Raw genomic sequence first — 12273 nt, 5'->3', positions numbered from 1 at the left:
GTGATTTGGATCACGACGAGTACGACTCCATCAACCCCGTTCACTTGAACGCTTCCGCTCGCGATCTACAAGGGTATGTAGATGCACTCCTTCCCTCTCGTTGCTAGTAAACTCCATAGATTGATCTTGGTGATGCGTAGAAAATTTTAAATTTATGCTACGATCACCAACAAGAAGAACTCCAGAGTTTCTCGGAATAGCAACGACTCAAAGGGTCGACCTTGTTCTTACCCGAATTTTTATAAATATTTATTAGCACATATGTTCTTCAATATCCCCTCACTCTGAACAAAAATATACCATGTACATGCATACCTATGTACATTATCAACACACGAACTCACAAAAACACATCACTCGTAGATCTTCCAAAAGAGTGGGGGCTAAGTTATGTAGTGTATCACCTAGTCATGGATTTTCCAGGACCGCAATAAAAAACATCAAACTCTGAGTAACAGGCTAGCAAATCGAGCAAAAGGAGAGTATTGAGATACCTTGGTATCACGGCTTCTTCATCTTTACGGTGTCTAGAATGAAACAAACTGTGACGCCCGAATAATTAAGCTACAGTAACTTTCTACTAATGATGCCACGTCACCTCGATTATTGTTGCTAATCTCACGTTAGTTCGAAACTGATTCAAATTCAAATTCAAAATCAAGCAAACAATAAAAGTTTTCAAATATTAAAACTAAAATGTTCGGGGGAGCCAAATAATCTATACTAAAAATTGGTGTAGAAACCACACTCCTCTAAAGTATTTAAATGCACCATAGTAATTAAAACAGCGGCAAAACTGTTATTTAATAAATACTTTTAAGTAATAAATAATTACAAAACTATTTTATTTAGGTGCCAATGAGTGTCATCCCCTATGCCTCGGCCATAGGGTCTATTATGTATGCCATGCTGTGTACCAGACCTGATGTAAACCTTGCCGTAAGTTTGGTAGGAAGGTACCAAAGTAATCCTGGCATGGAACACTGGACAGCGGTCAAGAATATCCTGAAGTACCTGGAGAGGACTAAGGATATGTTTCTCGTTTATGGAGGTGACGAAGAGCTCGTCGTAAAGGGTTACGTCGATGCTAGCTTCGACACATATCTGGATGACTCTAAGTCACAAACCGGATACGTGTATATTTTGAATGGAGGGGCAGTAAGCTGGTGCAGTTGCAAGCAAAGCGTCGTGGCGGGATCTACATGTGAAGCGGAGTACATGGCGGCCTCAGAGGCAGCACAAGAAGCAATCTGGATAAAGGAGCTCATTACCAACCTAGGGGTGATTCCCAATGCGTCGGGCCCGATGAATCTCTTCTGTGACAACACTGGAGCTATTGCCCTTGCCAAGGAGCCCAGGTTTCACAGGAAGACCAGGCATATCAAGCGTCGCTTCAATTCCATTCGTGAAAGTGTTCAAAATGGAGACATAGATATTTGTAAAGTACATACGGACCTGAATGTAGCAGATCCGTTGACTAAACCTCTCCCTAGAGCAAAACATGATCAACACCAGAACTCTATGGGTGTTCGATTCATCACAATGTAACTAGATTATTGACTCTAGTGCAAGTGGGAGACTGTTGGAAATATGCCCTAGAGGCAATAATAAAATGGTTATTATTATATTTCCTTGTTCATGGTAATTGTCTATTGTTCATGCTATAATTGTGTTATCCGGAAATCGTAATACATGTGTGAATACATAGACCACAACGTGTCCCTAGTAAGCCTCTAGTTGACTAGCTCGTTGATCAACAGATAGTCATGGTTTCCTGACTATGGACATTGGATGTCATTGATAACGGGATCACATCATTAGGAGAATGATGTGATGGACAAGACCCAATCCTAAGCATAGCGCAAAGATCGTGTAGTTCGTTTGCTAGAGCTTTTCCAATGTCAAGTATCTTTTCCTTAGACCATGAGATCGTGTAACTCCCGGATGCCGTAGGAGTGCTTTGGGTGTACCAAACGTCACAACGTAACTGGGTGACTATAAAGGTACACTACAGGTATCTCTGAAAGTGTCTGTTGGGTTGACACGAATCGAGACTGGGATTTGTCACTCCGTATGACGGAGAGGTATCTCTGGGCCCACTCGGTAATGCATCATCATAATGAGCTCAAAGTGACCAAGTGGTTGGTCACGGGATCATGCATTACGGTACGAGTAAAGTGACTTGGCGGTAACGAGATTGAACGAGGTATTGGGATACCGACGATCGAATCTCGGGCAAGTAACGTACCGATTAACAAAGGGAATTGTATACGGGATTGATTGAATCCTCGACATCGTGGTTCATCCGATGAGATCATCGTGGAACATGTGGGAGCCAACATGGGTATCCATATCCCGATGTTGGTTATTGACCGGAGAGTCGTCTCGGTCATGTCTGCGTGTCTCCCGAACCCGTAGGGTCTACACACTTAAGGTTCGATGACGCTAGGGTTGTAGAGATATTAGTATGCGGAAGCCCAAAAGTTGTTCGGAGTCCCGGATGAGATCCCGGACGTCACGAGGAGTTCCGGAATGGTCCGGAGGTGAAGAATTATATATAGGAAGTCCAGTTTCAGCCACCGGGAAAGTTTCGGGGGTTATCGGTATTGTACCGGGACCACCGGAAGGGTCCCGGGGGTCTACCGGGTGGGGCCACCTATCCCGGAGGGCCCCATGGGCTGAAGTGGAGAGGGGAACCAGCCACTGGTGGGCTGGTGCGCCCCCCTTGGGCCTCCCCTGCGCCTGGGGTTGGAAACCCTCGGGGGGGGGGGGGGGGGGGCGCCCCACTTGGCTTGGGGGGCAAGCCACCCCCTTGGCCGTCGCCCCCCCTAGAGATTGCATCTCCCAGGGCCGGCGCCCCCCCCAGGGACCCTATATATAGTGGGGGGAGGGAGGGCAGCAGTACCCTAGCCCCTGGCGCCTCCCTCTCCCTCCCGTGACACCTCTCCCTCCCGCTTGCGCTTGGCGAAGCCCTGCCGGGATCCCCGCTACTTCCACCACCACGCCGTCGTGCTGCTGGATCTCCATCAACCTCTCCTTCCCCCTTGCTGGATCAAGAAGGAGGAGACGTCGCTGCTCCGTACGTGTGTTGAACGCGGAGGTGCCGTCCGTTCGGCGCTCGGTCATCGGTGATTTGGATCACGACGAGTACGACTCCATCAACCCCGTTCACTTGAACGCTTCCGCTCGCGATCTACAAGGGTATGTAGATGCACTCCTTCCCTCTCGTTGCTAGTAAACTCCATAGATTGATCTTGGTGATGCGTAGAAAATTTTAAATTTATGCTACGATCACCAACAAGAAGAACTCCAGAGTTTCTCGGAATAGCAACGACTCAAAGGGTCGACCTTGTTCTTACCCGAATTTTTATAAATATTTATTAGCACATATGTTCTTCAATATCCCCTCACTCTGAACAAAAATATACCATGTACATGCATACCTATGTACATTATCAACACACGAACTCACAAAAACACATCACTCGTAGATCTTCCAAAAGAGTGGGGGCTAAGTTATGTAGTGTATCACCTAGTCATGGATTTTCCAGGACCGCAATAAAAAACATCAAACTCTGAGTAACAGGCTAGCAAATCGAGCAAAAGGAGAGTATTGAGATACCTTGGTATCACGGCTTCTTCATCTTTACGGTGTCTAGAATGAAACAAACTGTGACGCCCGAATAATTAAGCTACAGTAACTTTCTACTAATGATGCCACGTCACCTCGATTATTGTTGCTAATCTCACGTTAGTTCGAAACTGATTCAAATTCAAATTCAAAATCAAGCAAACAATAAAAGTTTTCAAATATTAAAACTAAAATGTTCGGGGGAGCCAAATAATCTATACTAAAAATTGGTGTAGAAACCACACTCCTCTAAAGTATTTAAATGCACCATAGTAATTAAAACAGCGGCAAAACTGTTATTTAATAAATACTTTTAAGTAATAAATAATTACAAAACTATTTTATTTAGGTGCCAAAGTTAATGTGGCAGTAGTATATTTACAAATACAAATTTAGGTGCTAGTGATAATTTTTACTAAAACTAAAATATAATGTAACTAAAATAAAATAGGAAAGAATAAATAAAAAGAAAGGAAATAAGACAAAGTCAAAAAAAAACCCTGGCCCACTGGGCCACGGCCCAGCAGGCCACCAGGCCCACCGGCCACCCTACTCCCCTTATCCCCATCCACGAAACCCTAACCCACAGCAACCACCACTCCCCCCCACGCGCCCCACTCCTCTCTCTGGATCCCCTCTCTCTCTCGCACGTCCCTCTCCTCCCCTGCTTGATCTGGGCGCCCCCGCGCCCGACCCGCCATCCGCCGTCCGGAGACCCTCCCCTCTCCGGATGCCTCGCAGCTCCTCCCTCGCGCCCCGCCACCTTGTCGCCGTTGTCGGACCTCGCCGCCGCTGCCTCACCTCGCCCCCGAGCCGACCCCGACGCCCGTCCGCGCTGCCTCGTCCCCTCTGCCCCGATCTGGAACTCGGGCTCGGCTCCGACGCCATCGCCGCTCGGAGCCCTCCTCGCCTTGAACTGCAAACTTGATTTCGAGTTTGTGTCCTACCCGTGGTTCCAATAACCTTTCGCTTTCATCATTCCTTTGACTTGATGTCATTGTCGATCAATTACATCTTCTTGAAAACCTCTCGACAAATTTGTCGTGATCATTGTCAACAATTTGACTTCTTCCAAGTTGTGTGTCGAAATTCAGGATGAGAAATACCATCCTTGCCCCTCGATGAATTGTGTTATCATCGACAACATTCTTACCTCCCCCCAACACAAACTTGTTCATATTTTGTGTTGTATCTTGATTTCCCCTGCTATCCAACTTATGTTTGTTGGGTAACGTAGTAATTTCAAAAAAATTCCTACACACACGCAAGATCATGGTGATGCATAGCAACGAGAGGGGAGAGTGTTGTCCACGTACCCTCGTAGACCGACAGCGGAAGCGTTATCATAACGCGGTTGATGTAGCCGTACGTCTTCACGATCCGACCGATCAAGTACCGAACGCACGGCACCTCCGAGTTCTACACACGTTCAGCTCGATGACGTCCCTCGAACTCCGATCCAGCCGAGTGTTGAGGGAGAGTTTCGTCAGCACGACGGCGTGGTGACGATGATGATGTTCCACCGACGCAGGGCTTCGCCTAAGCTCCGCAACAGTATTATCGAGGTGTAATATGGTGGAGGGGGGCACCGCACACGGCCAAAATATCGTATATGAAGTGTGTGTAGAGGTGCCCCCTGCCCCCGTATATAAAGGAGCAAGGGGGAGGCTGGCTGCCCTAGGCGCGCCAAGGAGAGGGGGGAGTCCTCCTCCTAGTAGGAGTAGGACTCCCCTTTCCTAGTCCAACTAGGAAAAGAAGGGGGGAAGGAAAGAGAGGGAGAGGGAGAGGGAAAGGGGGCTGCGCCCCCCTCTCCTAGTCCAACTAGGATTCCTCCTGGGAGGGGGCGCACCACCTCGTGGCTGCTGCCCTCTCTCTCCCCTCAAGGCCCACTAAGGCCCAATACTTCCCCGGGGGGTTCCGGTAACCCTCCGGCACTCCGGTTTAATCCGAAACTTCTCCGGAACACTTCCGGTGTCTGAATATAGTCGTCCAATATATCAATCTTTATGTCTCGACCATTTCGAGACTCCTCGTCATGTCCGTGATCATATCCGGGACTCCGAACAACCTTCGGTACATCAAAACATATAAACTCATAATATATCTGTCATCGTAACGTTAAGCGTGCGGACCCTTCGGGTTCGAGAACTATGTAGACATGACCGAGACACCTCTCCGGTCAATAACCAATAGCGGAACCTGGATGCTCATATTGGTTCCCACATATTCTACGAAGATCTTTATCGGTCAAACCGCATAACAACATACGTTGTTCCCTTTGTCATCGGTATGTTACTTGCCCGAGATTCGATCGTCGGTATCTCGATACCTAGTTCAATCTCGTTACCGGCAAGTCTCTTTACTCGTTCCGTAATACATCATTCCGCAACTATCTCATTAGTCACAATGCTTGCAAGTCTTATAGTGATGTGCATTACCGAGTGGGCCCAGAGATACCTCTCCGACAATCGGAGTGACAAATCCTAATCTCGAAATACGCCAACCCAACAAGTACCTTTGGAGACACCTGTAGAGCACCTTTATAATCACCCATTTACGTTGTGACGTTTGGTAGCACACAAAGTGTTCCTCCGGTAAACGGGAGTTGCATAATCTCATAGTCATAGGAACATGTATAAGTCATGAAGAAAGCAATAGCAACATACTAAACGATCGGGTGCTAAGCTAACTGAATGGGTCATGTCAATCACGTCATTCTCCTAATGAGGTGATCCCGTTAATCAAATGACAACTCATGTCTATGGCTAGGAAACATAACCATCTTTGATTAACGAGCTAGTCAAGTAGAGGCATACTAGTGACACTCTGTTTGTCTATGTATTCACACATGTATTATGTTTCCGGTTAATACAATTCTAGCATGAATAATAAACATTTATCATGATATAAGGAAATATATAATACTTTATTATTGCCTCTAGGGCATATTTCCTTCAATGTTATGTTCTACTGTGGAGTATTACCATCTTTGATGTCAAGAATGTCGTGAACATTACTCCACCTCTTAAGAATTCTTGGTACAGTGATACTTCTCACCATCACCATTCTTTCTTGGTCCCCGTGTAGTTTCTAAACGAAATACCGACAAATGGTCTGTGATGTGTAGATTCTAAACTTCTAGCAACCCTATGGCTTTGAAGTTATTGGTCTATAGTTTCATTCTACGTCTATGGCTTAATGAATCATCATTCGAACATTGATCGTGCTACCTAGCCCATATTTCGGGTGCACATTTCAACCAATGTTTAACTGTGTATGTTTTCCTCGAGCATACATCATTAAGTCATTCGATCTAGCTAATGTTATCTCCTTGTTCACATAGTTGTGGAAATCCATCTTTTGGAAGTCTCAATGGATTGTCGCTGAGTCAATCAGTCACCTCCTCACCTCTCCTTGGTTTAATGATGAAATCTTGTTTCGAAACTTGCTTTCATAGTTCATTTCCCGAGAATCTTACATTGTCATCCCATCAATTTGTGTTGCACCTTTCTTCTCAGACATCCTAAGTCTGAGTTATCCTAACACCAATCAGATCTGAATCTCGGTCAGATATGATGGTTGGAACATATTTCCAAGAGTTATAACATTGGTCTATTTATGACCCGGTAAGATGATGTCATGGCTCGCACACCTGGCTGGAGGACCTATTCTTCCATGAGGAAATTGTAAGACTTACTCTATAAAGTTGTTCCTGATGGATCCTTTGTGTATCCATAGCCTGATCTTACCTAATGACCATGTCAATGCTATCTCGAAGCATGTCTATGGTACTTCGATTTTCAACAAGAACATTTGAAGCCCAATGCTAAATGTTTCTTGCTCAATTATCCAAACACCGTTGTACGGGTAATGTCATGAAATTTCTCTCCCCTTTCCTAAAGGGTTTTCTACATTATATCCTCTCATGGATATCATGCTCTGCTTGCCTTTGGGAAGGATATACCCCTGAAATATGTGTTTTAACACATTTTCCTTTCCATTGTTCTGTTTAATCTGATAATCACATTTTCCTTTCCATTGTTTGGATTAACGTTTCTTGTAATCTGACTTAGCTGAGCAGTGATAATTCCCTGCTTAGGGAAGCACCTTGTTGCACCACTCTGTCAGTAAGGCCCTGTTACAATTGTTGATGACATTCCGGTAATCACCGATGGACGAGAACCTTGCCTATTGGTCCGCCTCGTTCCAACGAGCAGGAAAATGGTTCTCTTCGTCCCTCGCCCTTGGTACCAACGTTGTTGCCAACAAAACTGACAGGCTACCCTCTGACATGCCTTGCTACCATGACCGTGCAAGATGTTACCATTCCTCCTACTTTTAATCCACAGGGTGGGCCCATAACCCACAGTTCCACAGGATCGAAACCTGACTCTCTTGTACACCCCCTGTTCCCAAGGTTATTCCTTACGCTTGGCTTCGTATGTAATTCACGTGCCACCTTTCGTGAGATCATCCATTTTGGTATCAGGCACAATACTTATTCCCGTTGCTCTGAACCCTTCAGGCATCGAACGATTGCCTGCCCGCTCGAAACTTCCCCACGATACCTCCTTACTTTGCTCTCGATATTGTCTTAAATTTCCATTCGAGAGTTACTTTCCGCCACCTTCCCCGATGTTATCAACCAGATAGTCAACCGTTCAGAGGTCTGTTATTCCGAAGTTACCCCTTGTCCTTCGTAAGTACGATGGAGTTCCCGAAGAAAGGATGCCAGCTTCATCAAGCAGGAAAAATGAAGACATCAATGTAACGGATCAACTTCTTCGAGAAGAGCAACCAAGACCGAGAAGATTCGTTAGAATTCCGTAACCAGAACTTTTTCCCTTACTCTACCTCTTAAATCTCGGGACGAGATTTCTTGTAGTGGAGGAGAATTGTGACGCCCGGATAATTAAGCTACAGTAACTTTCTACTAATGATGCCACGTCACCTCGATTACTGTTGCTAATCTCACGTTAGTTCGAAACTGATTCAAATTCAAATTCAAAATCAAGCAAACAATAAAAGTTTTCAAATATTAAAACTAAAATGTTCGGGGTGAGCCAAATAATCTATACTAAAAATTGGTGTAGAAACCACACTCCTCTAAAGTATTTAAATGCACCATAGTAATTAAAACAGTGGCAAAACTGTTATTTAATAAATACTTTTAAGTAATAAATAATTACAAAACTATTTTATTTAGGTGCCAAAGTTAATGTGGCAGTAGTATATTTACAAATACAAATTTAGGTGCTAGTGATAATTTTACTAAAACTAAAATATAATGTAACTAAATTAAATAGGAAAGAATAAATAAAAAGAAAGGAAATAAGACGAAGTCAAAAAAAAAACCCTGGCCCACTGGGCCACGGCCCAGCAGGCCACCAGGCCCACCGGCCACCCCACTCCCCTTATCCCCATCCACGAAACCCTAACCCACAGCAACCACCACTCCCCCCACGCGCCCCACTCCTCTCTCTGGATCCCCTCTCTCTCGCACGTCCCCCTCCTCCCCCGCTCGATCTAGGCGCCCCCGCGCCCGACCCGCCATCCGCCGTCCGGAGACCCTCCCCTCGCCGGATGCCTCGCAGCTCCTCCCTCGCGCCTCGCCACCTTGTCGCCGTTGTCGGACCTCGCCGCCGCTGCCTCACCTCGCCCCCGAGCCGACCCCGACGCCCGTCCGTGCTGCCTCGTCCCCTCTGCCCCGATCTGGAACTCGGGCTCGGCTCCGACGCCATCGCTGCTCGGAGCCCTCCTCGCCGGAGCCACGACGCCGCCGGACCGCGTCCTCATCCCCGCCCCGACCTCGTCGTCGGACGCCGCTCACCGGAGCCGCTCCGCGTCGCCTCGCCTCCCCGCCTCTCCATCGCTGGCCACCCTGAACTTCCCCGAGCCCACTGCCCTGTGCCCTACGTTCCCCTCGTGAGCGCCCCCCTTTTTTCCCCTTTTCCCTGTCACCGGATCCGGCCCGCGTCCTCGCGCTCACCGCGGCCGTCCCGATGCCCGCGCATGGCCACGGCGCGCCGACCGCGCACTGGGCTTGCCCAGCTCGCGCCTGTTGCTCCCTGGGCATGCCCCCCGCGCGCATGATCGTGCCCCTGCCCCGCTACCCTCGCCCTCGCCGTACGCGCCCTTCCCCGCGCGCGCCCCGCTGCTGCACTGCCGCCGCTGCTTTCCGCGGCATCGCCCGCCGCTGACGTCGCAGCCCGACGCGCGGCAGCGCTCACCGCCGCCCCGCACCGCTCCTCCTGCACCGGCCCACGAGCCTCGCCGAGGCCACGGCCTCGCCTCGCCGCGCCGGGCTACGGCCACCGCCGGCCCCCTGTTGCCCCGTTCGGGTGCACGGGCGCCCACGCCCACACCCCGCGCCCGTTAACCCTGTTGGCCCCATGGGCCTATGACAAGTGGGCCTAGCCCCTGAACGAAAAATATATATAAATAATAAAAATATTAATTAATTAATTAACTAACTAAATTAATTAACTTAATTAATCCTGATTAGTTAACCTAATTAACTATGGTTTAACTAATTAAATAGTAATTAGATTAGTTAAATCCTAAATTAGAATAAACAGAGTATGACATGTGGGACCCACGTGTCAGGTTGACCAGTCAACCTCTATTGACTGCTGACGTCATGATGACGTCAACAAGCACTGTTCTGGATAATGTTGAATTAAAATAATTAAATAAATCCTGAAAATGATTTAAAACTTTAGAAAATCATATAAAATAAACCGTAGCTCAGATGAAAATACTTTCTACATGAAAGCTGCTTAGAACGACGAGACGAATCCGGTTATGCCCTCCGTTCGTCCACCACACATCCCTAGCATAGCGAACATGCAACTTTCCCCCTCCGGTTCATCTGTCCGAAAATGGCTAACTCCGGGAAAACTTTCCGGATGTTATCCCCCTTCGCCAGCATCGTGTAGCACTGCGTTAGAACACCCCTAGCGCTGCGCTTTGCCATGTTATGTCTTGTTATGCACTTGCTTGCTATGTATTTACTGTTTCTTCCCCCTCTTCTCTCCGGTAGACCCCGAGATCGCTGCCGATGCCGCTGTGATTGACTACGTCGACGACGACCCCTTCTTCTTGTCTGAGCAACCAGGCAAGCCCCCCCTTGATCACCAGATATCGCCTATTCTTCTCTATACTGCTTGCATTAGAGTAGTGTAGCATGTTACTGCTTTCCGTTAATCCTATACTGATGCATAGCCTGCCCTTGCTTCTACTGTTGTTACCTTTACCTGCAATCCTACATGCTTAGTATAGGGTGCTAGTTTTCCATCAGTGGCCCTACATTCTTGTCCGTCTGCTGTGCTATACTATCGGGCCGTGATCACCTGGGTGGTGATCACGGGTATATACTTATATACTCTATACATGACACAGGTGGTGACTAAAGTCGGGTCAGCTCGTAGGAGTACCCGCAAGTGGATCTTTGTGGCGGAGCGACAGGGCAGGTTGAGACCGCCTAGGTGAGAGGTGGGCCTGGCCCTGGACGGCGTCCGCGGTTACTTCGACATAACACGCTTAACGAGTTCTTGGTATTTGATCTGAGTCTGGCCATTTGGTCTATACGCACTAACCATCTACGCGGGAGTAGTTATGGGTATCCCGGCGTCGTGGTATCAGCCAAAGCCTTCGTGACGTCAGCGACTGAGTGGCGCGCGCCGGATTGGACTGGAACGCCACTAGGCTAGGTCTGCTTCCGGCCGCGTACGCAACGTGCAGGTGTGCAATGGGCGATGGGCCCAGACCCCTGCGCACATAGGATTTAGACCGGCGTGCTGACCTCTCTGTTGTTCTTAGGTGGGGCTGCGACGTGTTGATCTTCCGAGGCCGGGCATGACCCAGAAAAGTGTGTCCGGCCAAATGGGACCGAGCGTGTTGGGTTATGTGGTGCACCCCTGCAGGGAAGTTTATCTATTCGAATAGCTGTGTCCCTCGGTAAAAGGACGACCCGGAGTTGTACCTTGATCTTATGACAACTAGAACTGGATACTTAATAAAACACACCCTTCCAAGTGCCAGATACAACCCGGTGATCGCTCTCTAACAGGGCAACGAGGAGGGGATCCCCGGGTAGGATTATGCTATGCGATGCTACCTGGTGAACTTACCATCTACTCTCTTCTACATGCTGCAAGATGGAGGTGGCCAGAAGCGTAGTCTTCGACAGGACTAGCTATCCCCCCCTTATTCTGGCATTCTGCAGTTCAGTCCACCGATATGGTCCTTTACACATATACCCATGCATATGTAGTGTAGCTCCTTGCTTGCGAGTACTTTGGATGAGTACTCACAGTTGCTTTTCTCCCTCTTTTCCCCTTTCTATACCTGGTTGTCGCAACCAGATGCTGGAGTCCAGGAGCTAGAGATCCCGAGGATGATTCTACATGGAGTTCGGCTTCGAGGAGTAGTTAGGAGGTCCCAGGCAGGAGGCCTTGCCTTTTCGATCGTTGCTACTTTTGTGCTAGCCTTCTTAAGGCAAACTTGTTTAACTTATGTCTGTACTCAGATATTGTTGCTTCCGCTGACTCATCTATGATCGAGCACTTGTATTCGAGGCCTCGAGGCCCCCGGCTTGTATTATGATGCTTGTATGACTTATTTATGTTGTAGAGTTGTGT

Source organism: Triticum aestivum, chromosome 3D (assembly GCF_018294505.1).
Source record: "Triticum aestivum cultivar Chinese Spring chromosome 3D, IWGSC CS RefSeq v2.1, whole genome shotgun sequence".
Taxonomy (NCBI): Eukaryota; Viridiplantae; Streptophyta; class Magnoliopsida; order Poales; family Poaceae; genus Triticum; species Triticum aestivum.
Note: the sequence above shows the minus strand (reverse complement) of the source record.